Raw genomic sequence first — 18,854 nt, forward strand, 5'->3', positions numbered from 1 at the left:
TGACTCAGCCTGGGAGCTGGGGCGCCACGATGAACACACCGACGGACTGAAGGCTGCGTTTGTGGCGCCAGTCTTTTTATACATTGAAATTAAGCGGGGCATGGTAGTGCACATGTGTAACCCCAGCCTCGAGAGGTAGGCAGGAAGATCGCTGTGAGTTCTATACTCGCCTGAGCTAGTACTGAGACTCATTTGCTGCTGTTGTTTAAATTGAGGTAAAATTCACACCACAGATACTTAGCTATTTAAACTGTCAGTTCGGTGGCATTTATCCACCTAGAGCACTGCATAACTGTCACCTCTGTGTAGTTCTAAAACATGTCCTACATGTTTTAGATCTCACTTATTTATTTATTTATTTATTTATTTATAGATTTTAAGTGCTGGGGACGGGACCCAGGGCCTCATACACCATGCCTGGCAAGCACTCTATAACTAAGCCCTGACCCTAGCTACAGCTCCACCTCTACCAGTGGTGACTCCTGAGTTTGCTGTCTGTTGTATCCTTGGCAACTGCGGAGCTGCTCTTTTGGGTTCCCGCGGGAGTCACACGGTGCAGCGGTGCAGCGTTCAGCTTCTGGTGACTGGCTTTTCTCACTAAACCTGTTTTGAAGGCCAACAGGCTTTGTAGCAGGTGCCTGCACTTTGCTTCCTTCCATGGCTGCCTGAGGTCCCGCTCAGTGGGTGTCCTCTGCCTTTTCCATTCACTCCGGCTATGGGAACGGTACGCTGACCGCTGACGGGGTGGGGGGCGGGGGTGTGGCTCTCTCCCCACATCAGCCACCTGACGCTTACACACAGGAAGTCCTTATCCAGCGTGTGGTTCTCATCCTTGTTTCCAGTGTCGACTGCACACTATAGCACTTACTGAATACTGTTCTGAATGTTTTATCCGTTTTCACTCAACGGTGATGCTTTCTGTCCATCCTTAGTCCCTCCAGTAGCTGAGGTGGGCCTCACGTGATCAGCTTCAGAGACCGGAAACAAGGTCAGCTAAGGAGTTATCTATAAAGGAGAACTTAAAGCCGAGCCCGTGTCGTTTACATCCCACACGCCCCTGGGGAACGCCCTTGTATGCAGACTTCACCCTAGGCGGTAACAGTGAGGACTTTCGTTTTCTTTTTCGCCCAGGGCTCTCTCTTCCCAGGACTCTCTTTCTGCTTCACTTTTCAGTCATTGATTTGTTTTCATAATGACCAATCGGAAACAGAAAGCATAACTAATCAGGAGGGAAATGAAAGTGCTGAAGTGAATTTCCAGAAAAGCTGGACTTTAACCAGTTCACGTGGCATACCCACCCAGTGGGCTGTGCACCAGCAGGGTGGCAGGGCGCCTTCGCCCGGCAGGAAGACTACAGTATAAGTTGGGTATAGTTTTAGCTTTTACTCTTCTCTGGTTGGTTCTTTTTGGTTTGGGGGTTTTGGGCTTTTTTTTTTTTTTTTTTTTTTTTTTTTTTTTTTTGTGGGGGAGGGGGAGGTTGTTTTTTGGTTTTTGGATTGTTTGGTTGGTTTGTTTTGTTTTGGTTTTGAGTTTTTTGTTTTTTGGGTTTTTGGGTTTAGGTATTTTTTGGTTTTTTGTTGTTTTTAATTTTTGTCTTTGTGTGTGTGTGGTGTTTGTTTGTTTTTTGGTTTGGTTTGGTTTGGTTTTCTGAGACAGGGTTTCTCTGTATAGCCCTAGCTGTCCTGGAATTCACTCTGTAGACCAGGCTGGCCTCGAACTCAGAAATCCACCTGCCTCTGCCTCCCAAGTGCTGGGATTAAGGTGTTTACCACTACTGCCTGGCTGTTTGTTTTTGAGACACGGTTTCACTGTATAGCCCTAACTGGCTTGTGTAGACTCTATATAGACCAGACTGGCCTCAAATTTGCTGCCATCCTCCTGCCTCAGCCTCTCAAGTACTGGGATTCCAGGCATCTCTCATCATAACACACTTCCTCATTACTCCTCAGATGAACAAGAGCCTTTTATACATTCACACAGGAAGTCCAACTTCCTCACTCACACCCTCTGCCTTGGGTCCAGCAGGCAGGTGAACCTGAACCCCATGCTAGTCACAAGCTCAGGAACTCACACTGAAACTGTCTGATATGCAATAGCCTTTCACCTTAAGACCTTCCCAGCACAGCCATGTGTCACCCCACTCTACCCTGGCACCCCTCGGAGCCATGAAGAGAAAGTAAAACATACCAGATCTAGAGTCAACTCAGGGTCCACATATAAAATCAGGGCTTCCAACCCCAGACCTCTGGCAGGCTCCCATGCAGGGGCATCCCAGCCTGGGCCCCAAGCTGTCCTGGTGCCATCCACTTGCTCCCCCAACTATTTGCTTATGCTCTGCCTTCTACTCAGAGTTCTGTCACCCTCAAGTCCCCATCATCCTTCAGGCACAACCAGCAGTGTCCAAGGGAGTGGTCCCAAGAGCCAGCATCAGCAGGCACAGTGTGACAGGTGTTTCTTTGCCCTTGTTTGGGGTGGTCCTCACCACCTCCCTGTGAGGCAGGAATTGCCTTCCCTTTTCTTGCCTGCTTCCCTCAGGTAGAAAGGGAAGGGCCTCACATAGAGCATTAGAAAACACCCAGGGATGATCACTGCTGTTATTCCTATGCTAAGCGGAGACTTCTGAGATGCAGAGAGCTCAAGTGACTCATCTGAGGACATGCAGCCAGTGTGAGGACTGGCCTGAGCACTCTTTCCCCATGCTAGCCCTCTGTGTTCTGGTTCTGGTTTCCAATGGGAGTGAATCCTCAAGGACATGCAGAGAGCTCCTTGTGAAGGAGCCATCTGTGCACGGTGGGTGAGTTGACTCTCGTACCAGATGGCCAGTGCTGTAACCTGGGTCTGCCATGTACTCTCTGTGTGATCTTGGACAAGTTTCCTGACCCCTCTGTGCACATTTCCTCCTTCCTGGCATGACTACCAAGGAGAGAAGATGAGCCATACCCTTCCCCAGCCCACCTGATACCTGCTGCCAAAATAAAAACAGGTTCTTGGGTCTCCCTAAGCTGCTGAGGACCAGGCACCAATAGTCCATCTCAGGAGAGGCTATAACTTCCAGGGTGGCTGGTGCCAGTTGGTTATCCTCATTTTAAGCGTGGCTGGAGGATACCCTGATTGGACCCATTCTTTCTATCTTGAGAGCATCTTGAGTCACATAGTCCCATGCCTCTATCTGCCTTTACTGAAAGTGACTCCTTGGAGCTCAGATTCCCTGGGGGAAGCATAGAGCAATGTCTACCCCTCCTTTGAGGTTCCAGCAATAAACTGAAGCTGACAAATTTCACTCTAGGGAACCAATGACTGGATGGGGCTTCCTGATAGAACCTACTTGGGGTTACTTACAGGAGTGCGGGGACCCCTCCCCCAACCTGTTGCACCTGAAACATGGTATTCAACTCAGACGATGACTTCCATATGGCTGTGTAGATGGAGCTTTCATTCTAGTCATTCCTGGCCTCTATATACACTTCCCTACCGGAGGCTACCTGCCGTCTGACCGGAAGCAGCTGGATGCTCAGGGGAGAACTTCAGCCTTACTCTGCCCCCTCTGCAGGAGTGTACATACACATCAACATAGGCCAGTTGGGATGACCTTTTGTGGTGTGTGTGGGTGCAGCTAAACTCCCCTGAATGGCCATTGCTTGGCTCGGAGGACAGTCACTCATGACACCCCCTTACAGGGCAAAGGTCAGGACTCCTTCACAGGACTGAGGATCTCTGAATAACTGGATTGTAAGCAGAGGGAAAGGGACAGCCAAGCCTTTCGTTGACATACAAGGAGCTACAGTGGGGGACAGCTTATCTGGGAGCTTCAGGGCTAGTTTGCAGAGATGCCACTTGATAGTAGGTGACAGATGGATAGGAGAAAGTCTTCTCACAGTAGAACCACAGTAGGAGCAAAAGACACTGCTTCTGACCCCACGGCCACCTTGACTTTGGCAGGACACCCAGGGCTGGGCTGACCCACCCTGAGCCACAGCTGCCAGGAAAACAGGTCAGAGAGGGTGGACCCTGGCGGTATGACACTAACCTCCTTACTGGCTTCAGAAGGGTGTTGGGAGGGAGCTGGCAGGGAGCACCCTGCCCTTCCTGGATCTGTCACTCTGCCCTGAGGACCAGGCCACCCAACATGTTTGTAGGCCAGTCCCAGAACTACAGCATCTCTGGTGGATGGCAGCCTTGTCCCTGCTCAGCTGCCCTGACAATGCCCTGCCAGGAAGCAGGCCCAGCCTTGTTCCCTCCCTCAGTGTGAGGTAGACTGGTTCTGAGGCTCAGTTTCCCACTTGGGAGGAAGTCTTGCCTCACTGGGTCCCTGAAACTGGATGGAGAATGTGTTCCCCAACAGCTCAGGCTGAGAAGGTCTGCTGCCATGCCTATTACTAATCTGTTATCCGGGTTGATGAAGGGTAACTGTGAGGTTTAGAAGGAGGAGGAGGAGCCAGAGATTTGAATCCCTGGTTCTGCCTCTAGAGGATGGGAATCTGGGAAAACCCTTTGTCAAACCTCAGTTTCTCCACCTATACATTTTTCGAGCTGGGGAGTCTTTGGGCTCTAGGGTAGCCAAGCCTTGGGAAAGGGCCATCCCAAAGAAGGTTAGGACCACATGAGGTTTTCTTGGTAGTCATAAGCAGCATCCTCAGAGACCAGAGGCCTCCTTGCTAGCCTCCCAAGAGTCCACTGGCTAAAGGCAGCCTCAAGGGCCTTCTTGTAGCCCTATCCCCATGCATGAGCTCAATACTTATGAGGTATCTTGCTGTCCATGCTGGATGCTGTGGCCTCAGGAGAAACATACCAGTGGAGGTCGATGACCAATACATTGAGTGAGTGCCACCAAGATGGGCAGAAAGGCAAAACATGAGGGTTAGGGCTCAGGGCCAGGGGTTCAGGGCTGTCCTAGGGAAGCAACCTTGAATGGGCCTTTCAGGGATTCTTGGCTGGCTTCTGTGCCTTGCACACTCTCATTCCTCTCTGCCCCCCCCCCCAGGCTCCAGCACTGCAAGTGTCATGGTGCTGTTGAGTGTGGGGCTGAGGTGAATAAGGACACACAGGAGACAAGGTGGAGAGACCTGCGTTATCCCATCAGGCTCCAGACTGTTCTTCATGAAAAAAAGAAAAAAAGAAAAAAGAAAACTTGACTGTAAGAAATGACAAACTCCAGAGATTCTCGGGAGTAAGGAAGAGTCTAGGGAAATTTGACTTTTCACTGGTGGATAGCCAGCTTGGCTTCTGGGCCTGGTGGCTCAGCTACCTGCCTCTCCCCAGCCTGAACAGCCTGAGGACAGGGCTGGCACAAAGGCTTGCTGTGTCGTGTGACCTTGGCTCCCAGAAGCCTGAGAGTGGCAGCCTTATTGAGACCACGGCTGCTCAGACCTTACTCTGGGACCCAAAAGGACACACCTCAGGGAATATGACAAGGCTCCCTTTTCATTTGCAACTGAGTACCATGGTGCCAGCCGTGCTGGCTACTGGCACCCTCTCTAATTATTGTGTCTGTCCCCACACCCTGCTGCTGCTCCATCTGACTGAATGGACTCATTAAAGCCCCATAAAAAGGAAGTGACAGGGAACTATGTCACCAACAAGGGAGGAGCCCACCCTTCTCCAACAGGAGTGAGGACAGAGACTGTGTCTGCCAGAAAGGCCTGACAGGGCTGCAGCCAGCATCTCCTGAAAGGGAGGTGAATTAGAGACAGGGATGGGGGAGAAGTGGAGGCAGGAAGGAACACAGAAGCAAGAACAGAGACAGAAAGAGATGAGATACTTAGGAGGGGTTGGTGAATGTTACATGTTACAGGGAGGGGTGAGCCTTTTGAAGTGCCTTAAAGCAGCTTGCCCTGAACACCAGAGGCTCTGGGTCTGGGCCTGGTCAGCCCTGCCCAAGTCAGATGCTTGGGTAGGTGGTGGGCGGCAGAGAGGAGTCAGGCAGCTAGGTTTCTCTTGGTGTCCCCGTCACTGTCCCATTGGAAGCCCAGCTGTATATCCCCACCTTACAGGTAAACACACACAGCTCTGCCTCCCAGCACTGCTTCCCTCTGTGTGCACCTTCAGAACACAGCACTGCTGACACAGTATTGAGCATCCTGCACACAGCATGGGGAATGCGAGTTCCTCTGCTCAACTCTGCACACATAGGTTAGCATGGCAAAGACATGGTTAGCTGGGGGAAGCCAGCACAGAGCCAGCACACAAGCAACCATGTCTAGCACTCTGGTCCCTCACTCAGGGTGTTATCAGTCTAGGTCTAAAGTACAAGTGTGGCATTGGAACAGTCTAGATTTTCAGCATGGCAGATTCTCCCTCAGCCCACACAGCCTGAGCTCCAGAGCTGATCTCTCCCTCCCTCCACTCCCTCCATCACCCAGACATCAGCAGGCAGCTGTTCCTTCACAGTCACCCATGTCCCTGAGGAAGGCCAAACCTCCCAGAGGTGTCCTTTCATACAAGGCTTCTGGGTCCAAGAGCACCTCAGACCCTGTACTATGCTGTGGGTTCCCATTGCCCCCTGCATGCTGCTCAGTTTTAACTTATACTGCAAACTGACCATCGATTCCCTGCCAACCTGGAGAGCATAGCATGTAAGGTGCCTCACAGGGCAGTAGCAGGAGAGATGCCTGCCACCCACCAACTCTGGAAAGGACCTTCAGAGAAGACAGTACTAAACCCCTCCTCAGGCCTCACAGAGCCTCCTCAGAGTTCAGGGAAGACTGGACAAGCCAGGGCTTTCCACAGAAAGTGACAGCTCAGACAGGATATTCTGCCCGAGGGGGCAGCCCAAGCCCCTTTCCGTTGGTATTGTCCTGAGGCTGAGGAGCTGTGTGGTTGCTCAACTCTGGTGTTTCCAGCAAGATGTTTCGGGGAACCCAACCAGCACTCTTCTGTCTATCTTCCAGCTCCTCCTCCCCTGGGGTGACTCTCTGAAGAAAAAAGTTACGGAAGAGGCACCAGCCAAAGGCCTGAGCTCTGGGACCGAGACCACAGCACCTCCGGGGCGGCTCACTGGTGTCACCTGCATCTGGAAATGGAGCCTGCTATGCCACAGGCACAGTGAGAAAGTGGCAAAGAAAGTGTTCATTCCAGTGGGTTATCAGGAAAGATGCTCTGGAGTGTTTCTGTGCAGTACAGAGCTTACAGATACAATCACTCAGTGTGTATTTTAAAACACTGGAGGAAAGTAAAAGGTGAGGAAAGAGAGACGTCTGAGGAGCTAGAGGCCTGTCTGACTTGACCACACCCCGTGACCATGGATGGTGCAGTGCTCCTGTGCCTTCTAAGATAAACAGTGCTTTGAGACAGAGTTTCTTTGTGTAGCACTGGCTGTCCTGGAACTCACTCTGTAGAACAGGCTGGCCTCAAACTCAGAAATCCACCTGCCTCTGCCTCCCAAGTGCTGGGATTAAAGGCATGCACCACCACTGCCCGGCTCTAACAGTGCTTTAAAAACTTCAAGCACATAGAATTAATTCAACACAAACCATGTTTTCAAAAACAGCCAGATGTGGTTGCTCACACCTTTAATCCCAGCACTGTGGAGGCAGAGGCAGGTGGATCTCTGTGAATTTCAGGCCAGCAAGTTCTAGGATAGTCAAGACTATATGGACAGACTGTGTCTAAGTGAGAGAGAGAGAGAGAGAGAGAGAGAGAGAGAGAGAGAGAGAGAGAGAGACAGAGACAGAGACAGAGACAGACAGAGACAGAGAGACAGAGACAGACAGAGAGACACAGAGAGAGAGAGCTTGGGCACATGAAGTAGGAAGGGGACCTGTTGGGGAGTATCTGAGAGGAGTAGGGATGAACTGATCAAAATATATACATGTATGAAATTGTCAAAGATAAATAGAAGTTTTCTATAAAAGAGTCACATAACCTCATTGGAAAAGTGTAAAGAAAAAAAGATAAAGGAGAAAAGAAAATGACTCATTGTACCACAGCTGAAAGAGCCTCTGTTAGCATGTTTGTGATTGTATCCTGCACAGTGTTCTGGAGATTTACAGACCCACTTGTATCGTTCATTAAAAACTCCAGGATGAGTTTTCCCTGCTGTTGGATCTTTTGGAGACTCTTGCTGTGCCTCATTAAGAGATTGAACATAGTGTGTGAATCCTTTTGTATCCTGGGGTTTCCAGTTTTGCATCTTCTGCATCACTCTGAGGCCACTCCTGCTAACTGTCTTGTGATGAAGCATTCTCAAGGGAGCAGCTCAGAGTCCTGCCACTGAGTGGACTCATGCTGTGTTTGTAATACTGTGAAATGCCTTTTGGCAGGTTACATGTTTCCTTGTGAGGGATGTCTACAAATGTGTTTTCCTTGCAAATAAGTGAATAAAGGCTGGGAAGATGGCTCAATGGATAAAGCATCTGCTGTACAGCATCAGGACCAGTGTGTGTATGTATGCTACATACACGTGGATGCCCAAGGAGCCCAGAAGGGGATGTCAGATACCCAGAAGCTGGAGCTACAGGTAGCTGTGAGCAGTCTGGGGACCTCTGTAAGACCAGCCAGTGCCTATAACTGCTGAGTCACCTCTCCGACTCCAATTCAAAACATTGTCTGTCTGTCTGTCTGTCTGTCTATCTATCTATCTATCTATCTATCTATCTATCTATCTATCTTTATTTTCTACCTATTTATGTATCCACTAACCATCAATTCCTTCATCCATTCACCTATTCATTAACCTGTCCATCTATTTATCCATCCACTCACACACACATTAAGCTATCTATCTATCTATCTATCTATCTATCTATCTATCTATCTATCTTCATGTGCACATGTTTGTATTATGAAATTGTGAAACAGTAAATCAAGATGTTTTAAAAAGAGAAAGGGTTTTTAAATTTTTTAAAAAAATAAACCCAGGCCCTTCTCTGAGACGCCCACACTCGCACTCTCAGATGACTTGATCTTCCCCTGGGTGCCTTTCTTTCTCTTTTCACCAAACTTTAGCTCTGATTTATATCAGCTTGTCCTAAAATTCTTTTCTGCGTTGAAGACAAGAATCCTGGATTCACCTGAGTCAATGTCCCTGAAAGATTAAGGGAACTTTTCAGTTGGCTGAGGGTGACAGTGAAGAGTTGTGCCCCTATCTTTGCTCTCCTCTGACAAGAGCACATGGTAGGTAAGATTCAGGCCTTGGGCTAGAACCACGCTCTGGGTTAGAACCAGGCCTTGGGTAAGAACCAGGCCCTCTCCCTGGAGTCTGGCCCTTTTCAACTCTTGAAGCTTAGAGCCTCCTACATGTGTGTGTGGGTGTTTGTACGTGTCTCTGTGAAACAGGACGCAGGCCATGAGCTATTGGAAACCGTCTTGAGCAAAAAAAGAAAGAAAACTCCTGTCCATGCTCCTCCTACTCAGGGCACTGTGGCTGATCTCAAGAGCAGCAGAGTCTGCCCCTCAGACAGATGGCAGCTGGGTGTGAGTGTGCACCAGTGCCAGTGCCTGAGTGAGAGCTCAGTGACAGTTTCATAGGACAGTGACTTGGGGGCTCATGTTCCCTGGTTTTTCTCCATCCAGCAGGACTGAAAACAAGTAGGCTGTTCTTCTGGGATGCTCTGAAGCCTGTGCTTTCCCCACCATAGCCAAGCTTCCATCTTCCCACCCACAAACCCATTCATCCAACCAACCATCCATCCATCCATCCATCCATCCATCCATTAATCCATCATCTACCCATCCATCCACAGATACATCATCTATCCATCCATCCATCCATCCATCCATCCATTAATCCATCATCTACCCATCCATCCACAGATACATCATCCATCATCTATCCATCCATCCATCCATCCATTCATCCATCCATCCATCCATCCATTTATCCATCTGCCCATCCATCAACAGATCCATCATTCATCCACAGATATACCCCACTGAGATTCACAGATTCATGCTGTCACTAGAGAGCCTGGTGTATTCTTCTCCTTCCTCCAGCAAATGCCCTGTCTGTCTCACATGAGAGTCTTCTCCTTCTTCCAGCCAATCTTTGTATTGCTGCAAAATCCTATACCCTTCTCTCTGAATGGGTGGGAGTGAGAGATTCTGAGGAAGCAGGATCAGATTAGTCTGTTTATAGGAGTCACTTCGAGACCCCTGCATAGCACTGTTTTCCATCTGGATGGTGGATATCATCTAGGGGTCTACCCACCACAGGTGAACTATAATTTCTAGGATGAGTCATGGCAGGGGCAGCCCACCTGGCCTTACGCTTCTTCCGTAGTATCCAGGAATCCCCCGACTTCCATGGGAGATGAATAGTTCTGATGCAGGTAGTTTTGATATCAGCGCAGCCTTGGCTGTCCAAGAGGAGAACAGAAGAGCATCAGTTCACAGCCTTGACAATGTCAAATAGGTTGTTCCCTCTGTCCCCTCCCTCAACCCTGAAAGTGATTGTTTGTTTTGGAAGCCAAATTCAAAGGTGGATTCCTCCCAGCAGAGACTCTGTTATCTGTAGCAGCAGAAAGAAATGGAACGTGGGAAGGGCACAGTGAGGACAGCTTGGGAGCCCAGATAAGGGTGGAGCCAGGGCTCTGAGCCAACTATGGAAACCATCTTGGAGAGCAGGGCTGGTGGCGTCAGGCTGGCCCTGGAGAAAATGATTCTCTTTCCCAAACAAGCTGGGTTACTGTGGTACAATGGCAGCCAGATGCCGGAAGATTCTCTGATGGGCTGCCACGGCACAGCTTCCCTTTTAAAATCACTCTTGGAGCTTGGCAAATGAGGGATTTAAAAAAAAAATCACCCTAGTCATTTGTCCTTGAAACTATTCTCATTAAAAATGCTACACGTTTATTGCAGACAGAACAGAAATCAGAAAACCTGACAAAAGTAAGCTTTAATTCCTTCATCTGGAAACAGTCTATCTTTGTGTATATTTTTTGGAGGCTACAGGAAGAGAAACTATACCTGTGCAATGAGTGTTTTAGTAGTTTCCAGACTTCCTCTGTTATTGACGTGGAAGTGATGTCAGCTGCGTATGGTGCTGACCAACAGGATGACTTCATGAAAGTGTGATTTCTGAGACATTTTTTTCCTATTACAGTAAAAACACTGTAATGATTATCATTGTAATATTTGTAGCAATATTAAGCCAAGCCAATCTTGCCAGCTAAATACCTCTGGGCCTGCATGAGGCAGTTTTCAGTCACAGACCTCTCTAGATTCTCTGGGTCAAAAGATTTGGCAGGCTTCTTCCAGCAAACCCTTCATTTCTTCCCACAATTTGGCTTACAGGAAGGGGGATCTCCTTCCTGGCTCCGAATTTCCCAGGTCTCATGGCCCTGCCTCTGGGAAATGAACCCTTTGAGTCAAATAAAGCATGTGCCCAAGCTGGGCCATAGTGGCACACACCTTTAATCTCACACTCAGAAGGTAGAGGCAGGCAGATCTCTATGAGTTCGAGGTCAGCCTAGTTTCAGGACAGCCAACATTACATAGACCCTGTTTTTGAAAAACCAAAACAACAACAACAACAAAAAAGTCTGTGCCTCTGATCTTTATTGCTGACACTAACTAGTCACTAACTTTAGACCAAATCCAGACAATGAGACCAGCTCCACATGCCCTGCCCCTCTACAGTCTGTTACACATAATACCTGTTAGTGCCCCTACTCTCTAAAGCACAGTCTCTCCTTGGGGCTCCGGTACAGCTTTCCTGCCTGGCCCTTCTCAGCCACTCTGCTCAGGGATCAGGCACGCCTGTGCTCCCTCCCCTGTCCCAGCCCATCACTCAATACTTACTTGTTGTTCTGTCCTTCCCCTCCCCCCACCCCTGCCATCACCAGTGGCAGGCTAGAGGCTTCAGAGCTATCTCTATACCCAGAAGTTGCTGAGGTACAGCTCAGCAGAGAAGCCCTTTCCTGACATGCAGAAGATCAGAGTTTGATCCCCAACACCAAAAGAGATCCACAAAGCCTCAAACACTATCTTAATTGCCTAAACACTCGCTGCCTAAGGTTCTGACCCACCCAACCTAAGAATGAGCCTCTAGAGGTAGCAGGTTCATTGTTTACTCCACAAGAAATGGTCACTAGGTGGGTACTCTGAGCTGCTTTTATTGAATACCAGGGACAGAGGATGGGCAAGCCAGGACAGGCCTGGTCTAACCCAAGCCCTTTGTAATGAGAATAGGTAGAATTACTGTCTCCATGGAGAAGGGCAGGGCAGGAGCTGGACAGAGAGGAGAGGGAGAGTAGTGGATAATGTAGGTGGGGCTGTCCACCCTAGGAGGTACTTCTGTTGAGGCAACCCCTTGCGTGTGGGCTGGCAGAGTTCCAGACCCAGTGAGTACCAGGCATAGGGATTCTGAGGTCCTGTTGCACACCACCCTGATGTAGTTGTTCAGATCACACTCATAGTGCAGTGTTGTGTCAGGCCCAGGATTGATGTCAGCTCCAGAAATCTGCCCTGCCTCTGTCCTGATTATATGGATAAAAACCCATTACAGGCAAGGATTCTTGCTGGATGGGGACTCAGTCCTTCTCCTGCTCCTGTCCCGGATCTCCTCAGTTAAGCAGTTGGCCACAGTTGCTTGATCGATTTATAGACTAACTTCGGATCAGGTGGCTAGTTTGTTCCTCTGACTAGCCAGTCTTGACCACGGCTTTCTCTGAGCCTGGCATTATACTAGACCCTGGGAAGTGGACCTACATAGGTCCTTCTTCTTCTCTTAGGCCTACTCTTTGCAGGAATGTCCTACCTTTTGACACTTTGATTTGATATTGTAGTTTACAAATGTGTCAGACTGTGATCGTGTTTCTCCTGGATGCAAACAGCCCTAGGGCCTCAGGTTGTGCACATGAGAGTCTAGAGATAAGACAGAAAATACACACAGGGAAAACCAACAGGGCAAGATGACAGAGAGAGGGGCTTTCAGCTGTGCATGCCCATTAAGCAGGAAACAGGGCAGCTTCAGCTTAGTCTTGAAGAAAGATGCGGTTGTCCCATAAGGACCAGACAGTCTTTGAAAGGCCCTGTACCTTTGGCGTATTGGAGCTCAGTGAGAAGCCTGCTTTCTCTGTTGAAAATGCCTTTTGCCTGTTACAAATTGGCCCTAATTTGAAGGGGGTGCTGACAGAAAGGTGTCTCCATCTCTGGCCACACACAGCGCTTGTGTCTTCCTGGAAACCAGCTCTGTGCATCTGGCACAGCCTTCTCCCAAGGCAGGCTCTGAGTGTGTGGTAAGGAGAACAAGGCTACATTATGAGAGCTTCACAGGCTGGCCGTGGACAAACAGAAAGCCTGAGTGTGGCCAGGGACAGCAGCCTGCTTCGAATAGATCACTGAGCTTGGCTCTGGGAGGAGGCAGGAGAGTAGCCAACAAGAACCAGATCTTTATGAAGGGTAGGCCCAGCTTGGCATGAACAGAGAGTGTGTACACCTGCTATCTATCTACAGCCTTTGACAGGCCTCTGGCTCTGGGTGGCCCCACAGACATACACACATGCAGCAAGCAAGCTCCCAGCTTCCTCCCCTCTGCCTCCCACTCCAGGACACAGACAAACGAAACCAGTGGGCAATGAGAGCAGCCCAGGAGGCTCTGTGCACAGGTTGTGAAGTGGGCAGCTCCTCCATGAGCCCAGGAGGTGGGCTTTAGCAGCCCCTCTGACAGAGTTGGAGATCGGTGATCAGAGAACACCAGTCACATGACCAATCTCACAGCTGATGAAATGATAGATGAGCCATAGAACCTAGACAGGCCTGAGCCCTGAGCCCAGGCCTGGTTCATACTGATGTGGGTGTACCGCTCCTCTCTCTGGAGTATGGGAGTGCTCTTTATCACTTTGGCTATGGAGAAAATCACTCAAGATGGCGCCGCTAAAGAGCTGTTTATAAAGATTCTAGAGCTCAGAGGGGAAGGCTAACTGCCTTCTGTGTTGGGCCTCTGCTGGATGACTACAGTGCCTGGGGTTGGAGAAGCTGAGCCTTGATCAGTCCTCACTGAAATGACCAGGCTGTCTACCTGGGGCCTCAACTCCTCCACCAGCTTCTCCCCACAGCCCTTCCTGGGAGCTGCTTGGGGCTTCCTCTAGGGGAGCATCTCCAAGGAACGCAGTAAAGGGACTAGCAGTAGCTGCTGGTCAGGAAGACTGACCCAGTTTCGGCCATACAGGAAGATGAAAGCCAGAGGAAGGACGTCTCAGCCCAGCACAGGGCGGGGCTCAGCGTGCCCTCAGGAGACTTTGAACTCCTGGATTCTCCCTCACTGTTTCCAGAGAATAATCTGCTTAAGACCTCTTTGCTGGGCAATGCTACACCACACTGCCCCTTGGTGGCCATAGGTAGTATGTTCCCAGCACAAGGCCAGGACTTCTAAGGCATTAATGGGGCTAACTCCAATAATTAACTCCTAACTCCAATAAGCCTGTGCAAAACCACACAACTCAGTTATTATATTTATAAGTTGTATGTCTAGATTGGGCAAATCTACTACTATACTAATCCATTCTCCAGCTATGAGACCCTTTGTTAAAACTTGTGGCTTCTCCAGGCCATGTGGTTCTGTTCCATCTTTCTACCACCTCCTCTTCCTCCATTTTCCCTTCCCTACTCCACTCTTTATAACCTCCAGCCCCATCTTTCCTTTCCACTGCCCAATCACAGGCTCCAGCCTTTATTTGACCAGTTAGAATGGGGAGAAGGGTCACCTGAAATCACCTGAGCATGTGATCCACTCCTCACTGGGGCAGCCTCTCTTGAGGAAGCAGAGTTAACATCAGAATATAAACAGCACCAGGGCAACCACAACACTTTTCCTTCCCAGAAAACCCAGCAGCCTCCTCTTGGACCCATGGCACCCTCTGTGCTCAGCATCTCTACAAGAGGGGCACATAAATGCTTGTCTCTTATGTGGAACAGGAAGACCTTCTCTCTCTCTCTCTCTCTCTCTCTCTCTCTCTCTCTCTCTCTCTCTCTCACTTGACCTTCACTTTCAATCTCTGGTTTTTAGATAGTATCTCTCTATGTAGATCAGGCTGGCCTCTAACTCACATTCCTCCTGCCTCCTGCTTGCTGGATTATAGCCATGTGCCATCATACTGGCCCAGGCCCTGACATTTCTCCTTCCCATAGAGCTGTGTGCACATCCTCTTGGTTCAGCCTCTCTGGAGAAGCCTGGCTGATACAGTCTGGCAGAGAGGTGGAGCCGGGGCACTGGGGTGGCAGAAGGGATAAGAGGGATGCTGGCCCCTTTAAGGAACTCACACATCAGGCTGAGCAAGACATGGCTACAATCCAAGGACACAAAGGAGGAGGTTGGAAGGAGATGCTTCCAAAGTCGAGGCCACACTAGGGACCAAGAATCTTGGAGGTACCAGGCACCCTCTTCACCCCCGTCAGCTTCCCCCTTGTCCCATTCATTCCAGGTACATTGATAGTGCCTGCTTTAATCAGTGCCTTAGCTCTGGGTGCCACTGTTTCACAATGGACAAAAGGACAAAGTTCAAGTCCTTCCCTTAACCAGGGACAAGGAATAAGTAAATAAATGACCCTGCTTCTCTTGGAGGAAGGTCAGAGCTATAAGGACAGTACAGGGTGGGAAGCGTGGAGATTGTGGTACTTACCGTATGGGTATTCCCAAATGTTTTTTTATACAGCCTCCACCTCGCTCTGCTCACCACTCCACGCAAGAGGAACAGACATTGTGCCCTGGCTTCCACTTATTCCATGTTATTCCGCTCTGTGTGTCTATCATGGAGGTCTGGAGTATTGTGGTTGAGTCCCTCTGCAAATCTTGGATGACGGAGTTTGAATTCGTAAAGGCCATGGCTAGATTCGCTGTTTTCACGCCTTCCCTGTGCCTGTAGCGACTCCTTGTGGGGAGAAGCTGTCCTGCATCCAGATGGTCCAGAGATGCCTTGTTTACATAACTGCCTTTTCATCTTGTCCCCACGCGGCCGCGGCCGCGGCCACCGCCATCACCTCCCGACCCCCAGCAAGCTTCACCCCACGGGAAGAATCCCTTCCCCCTTTGGTCCATAAAGAGCCTAAAAGAAAAATTCTCACTCTCCAATGATGGGACTGATGATTTAAGCCACTTTGGAAAAAGTTCTCTACAGCCTCTTAGCACGTTTAAGGTCTCAGAAAAGGTGGATTCCACACAAACCCTGCCCTTATGTTTGGTGCCCTACCTATGTCTGGTGTTCCTACAAAGCCCATATGGTTTCCCTAGGAATGCACGCGCTGTGTTTAGCCGGTGTGGTCTTGGAACCATGGTTTGGACTTAGTTGGCATTCAACCTCCAATGTTAGTCGACCGTGTTCTTGCGCTAGGAACCACATATTTTCTCTCTGTGTTTTTGGCCTGCCCATGGTATTGGTTTCTCAGCAAGCATATGGCTTTATTTGCCTTTCTGTTTTGATAGAGTACCCAGCTATGGTATAGCTTGCTCACTGGGTCAGTCTGACTGCTAGTCACTATACAGGCATCTGAATGTTCCTAGCACATTGCTACTGCTGAGAATCCAGGCAAGCCAAGCAGGACTCAGGGAGCATCTTTGGTCATGCCTACAGGTGGTGAGGCAGGCTAGTAGGCTACTACCACAGCTGCTATTACACAGGACTGCCTGGTTTGCTTCCAGGTCAGGATCCAACGAGAAGTAAGAAGGCTTACGAATTTGTGGGGATGGGGGTGAGTCCTGTGGGAACCGTCAGCACACAAAGCAGATGTCTGGTTTTATTCCGTTTATATCCAAATGAACTACTGAGAGTGTTGGGTAAAGGCCAGTGCATTTGACTCAAGGATTTGGGGGGGGGGGGAGTGGTACATGTGTGTATGCATGCATATGTATGTGTGGGTGCATGTACATGCCTATGCATGAAGACAGCCTTTGGTGCTGTTCCTCAAGAGCCCTTGTTTTTGTTTCTTTTGAAATAGAATCTCTCATAGTGCACCCGATATGCTGGGCTGGCTGGCCAGCAAGCCCCAGGAATCCTCCTGCCTCTGCCTTTCTGGTACTGGGATGACAAGTGCACACCATCATGCCTGGGTTTTCTTCTGCAGGATGAAGCTCAGGTCCTCTGTGTAGAGCTCAAGCACTTTATAAACACAGCCATCTCCCCAGCCAGACTCAGATTTCTTTTTTTTATTGGATATTTTATTTACATTTCAGATGTTATTCCCTTACCCCATCCCCCCCCCCCACAAACTCCCTATTCTATCTCCACCTCCTGTTTCTATGAGGATGTGCTCCCACCCTCCCACTCTCACCTGCCTACCCTCAAATTCCCCCACACTTGGCGTTCAGCCTTCATGGGACTAAGGATCTCCTCTCCCATCTATGCCCCAGAAGGCCATCCTCCCCTACATATACAGCTAGAACCATGGGTTCCTCCTTATGTGCTCCCAGGCTGGTGGTTTAGACCCTGGGAGCTCTGGTTGGTTGGTATTGTTGCTCTCTTCATGGGGCCACAAACCCTTTCAGCTCCTGCAGTCTCCTCTCTAACTCCTCCATTGGGAACCCCTTGATCAGATTAGTGGTTAGCAGTGAGCATCCGCTTCTGAATTTGTCAGGCTCTGGCAGACCTCTAGGGATATCAGGCTCCTGTCAGCATGCACTTCCTGACATCCATATCAGCGTCTACCTTTGGTGACTGCACATGGGATGGATACCCAGGTGGAATCTCCAGATGGCCCCTCCTTCAGTTTCTATCCCACACTTGTCTCCATATTTGCTCTCCTGCAGACTCAGATTTCTAAAGCCCCTTGACTGTATGCACAAATGGACAGCAAGGAAGAAGCAGGAGGCTGCCTGGGGCTGCTGAGCTGCTGGAGTGACAGCTGCCTGGTGAGGGAAGATGCCTATGCAGATGAGATGGGGTGCACCAGGAGGCACTCCAGTGACAACTTGGATGCCACCTCTTTCTCTGTGAACATCAGGCCACTCTAAACCACAGAACTCTAGAAGGCACTGCTGTAAGCAAGTTCAGAGTTAGTCATTAGTCAGGTAAAAACCCAAAGTAGGACTCCATTTTTTTCTTTTCCTTTTTTTTTTTTTTTTTTTTGACTCACTCTTATCTGACCTACACTCACACCCTGCCAGGCATCCTGAGCCCCTCTTTCATCTTGTTCATTTTGAACAGGAAAAAAAAAAAAAAAAAAAAAAAAAAAAAGACCTCCTTAGGAACTGGCCCTGTGCCTTCCCATGAGGTCCCTTCTGAATGTTATATAGCCAAGCTAGTTACAAACTTCAAATTCCAGGCCATTATTAGTGTTTTTCTACTGTTTGGTTTTAACCCCCACCCCTTGTGCGTGTGTATTCAAATGCACGTGTGTACATACGCCTGGGTGGAAGCCAGAGTGTGTTCCTCACTCACCTCTTCTTTTTTTTTTTTTTTTTTTTTTTTTTTTTTTTTTTTTTTTTTTTTTTTTTTTTTTTTTTTGAGACAACGTGTCTTACTGGGCCCTTGAGCTGTTTCAGCAGGAATGTAGCTAGAGATCCCCTGAGATCCACTTGTCTCTGCCTCTCAGTGCTGGGTTACAGATTCATGCTACATGCCCAGGTTTTATGCCCAGCTGGAGAGGTAAACTGAGGTCGCCAGCTTGCATAGCAAGCACATCACCCACTGTCATTCCCTAGTTCTTTTGTGCCTCCTACATATCAAGAACAACCATTTTAATGGCTTACAGCCATGCATGGTGGTTTACACATGGTCTCCAGCCATTGCTACACTGTAAGGGCAGGTGAATAGTCATGGGACCATATGCCTATGATTTTAAAACCTTGGCCAAGTGGCCTTTTCAGGAGTACTGACTACCCCCTATCAGCAGCAGGTTCACACTGGACACTAGGAACAGTTTCAAGACTGACCCCTGAAAGTTCTGGCATGGGAAATAGTCACAGACTGCTTGCTGGTCCCTTA

General features: G+C 49.2%; 2 long non-coding RNA genes across 3 annotated transcripts in view; one reads left to right on the top strand and one right to left on the bottom strand.

Moving 5' to 3' along the window:
• The window catches only part of LOC117713127 (uncharacterized), a 37,491-nt gene extending 25,908 nt beyond the window's left edge, over positions 1–11,583 (bottom strand). For both annotated transcript variants that reach the window (XR_013111812.1, XR_013111811.1), the window contains exons 1-3: positions 11,113–11,583; positions 10,903–11,029; positions 10,194–10,292 (exon numbers count right to left, since the gene is read on the bottom strand). This is a non-coding gene — a long non-coding RNA (uncharacterized LOC117713127). The remainder of the gene's footprint in view (positions 1–10,193; positions 10,293–10,902; positions 11,030–11,112) is intronic.
• Positions 552–8,334, top strand: LOC143443086 (uncharacterized). The gene is made up of 2 exons (XR_013111813.1): positions 552–724; positions 6,888–8,334. It is a non-coding gene; the product is annotated as an uncharacterized LOC143443086 (long non-coding RNA).
• Positions 11,584–18,854: the final 7,271 nt, after the last annotated feature.

This window comes from Arvicanthis niloticus, chromosome 7 (assembly GCF_011762505.2).
Source record: "Arvicanthis niloticus isolate mArvNil1 chromosome 7, mArvNil1.pat.X, whole genome shotgun sequence".
Classification (NCBI taxonomy): Eukaryota; Metazoa; Chordata; class Mammalia; order Rodentia; family Muridae; genus Arvicanthis; species Arvicanthis niloticus.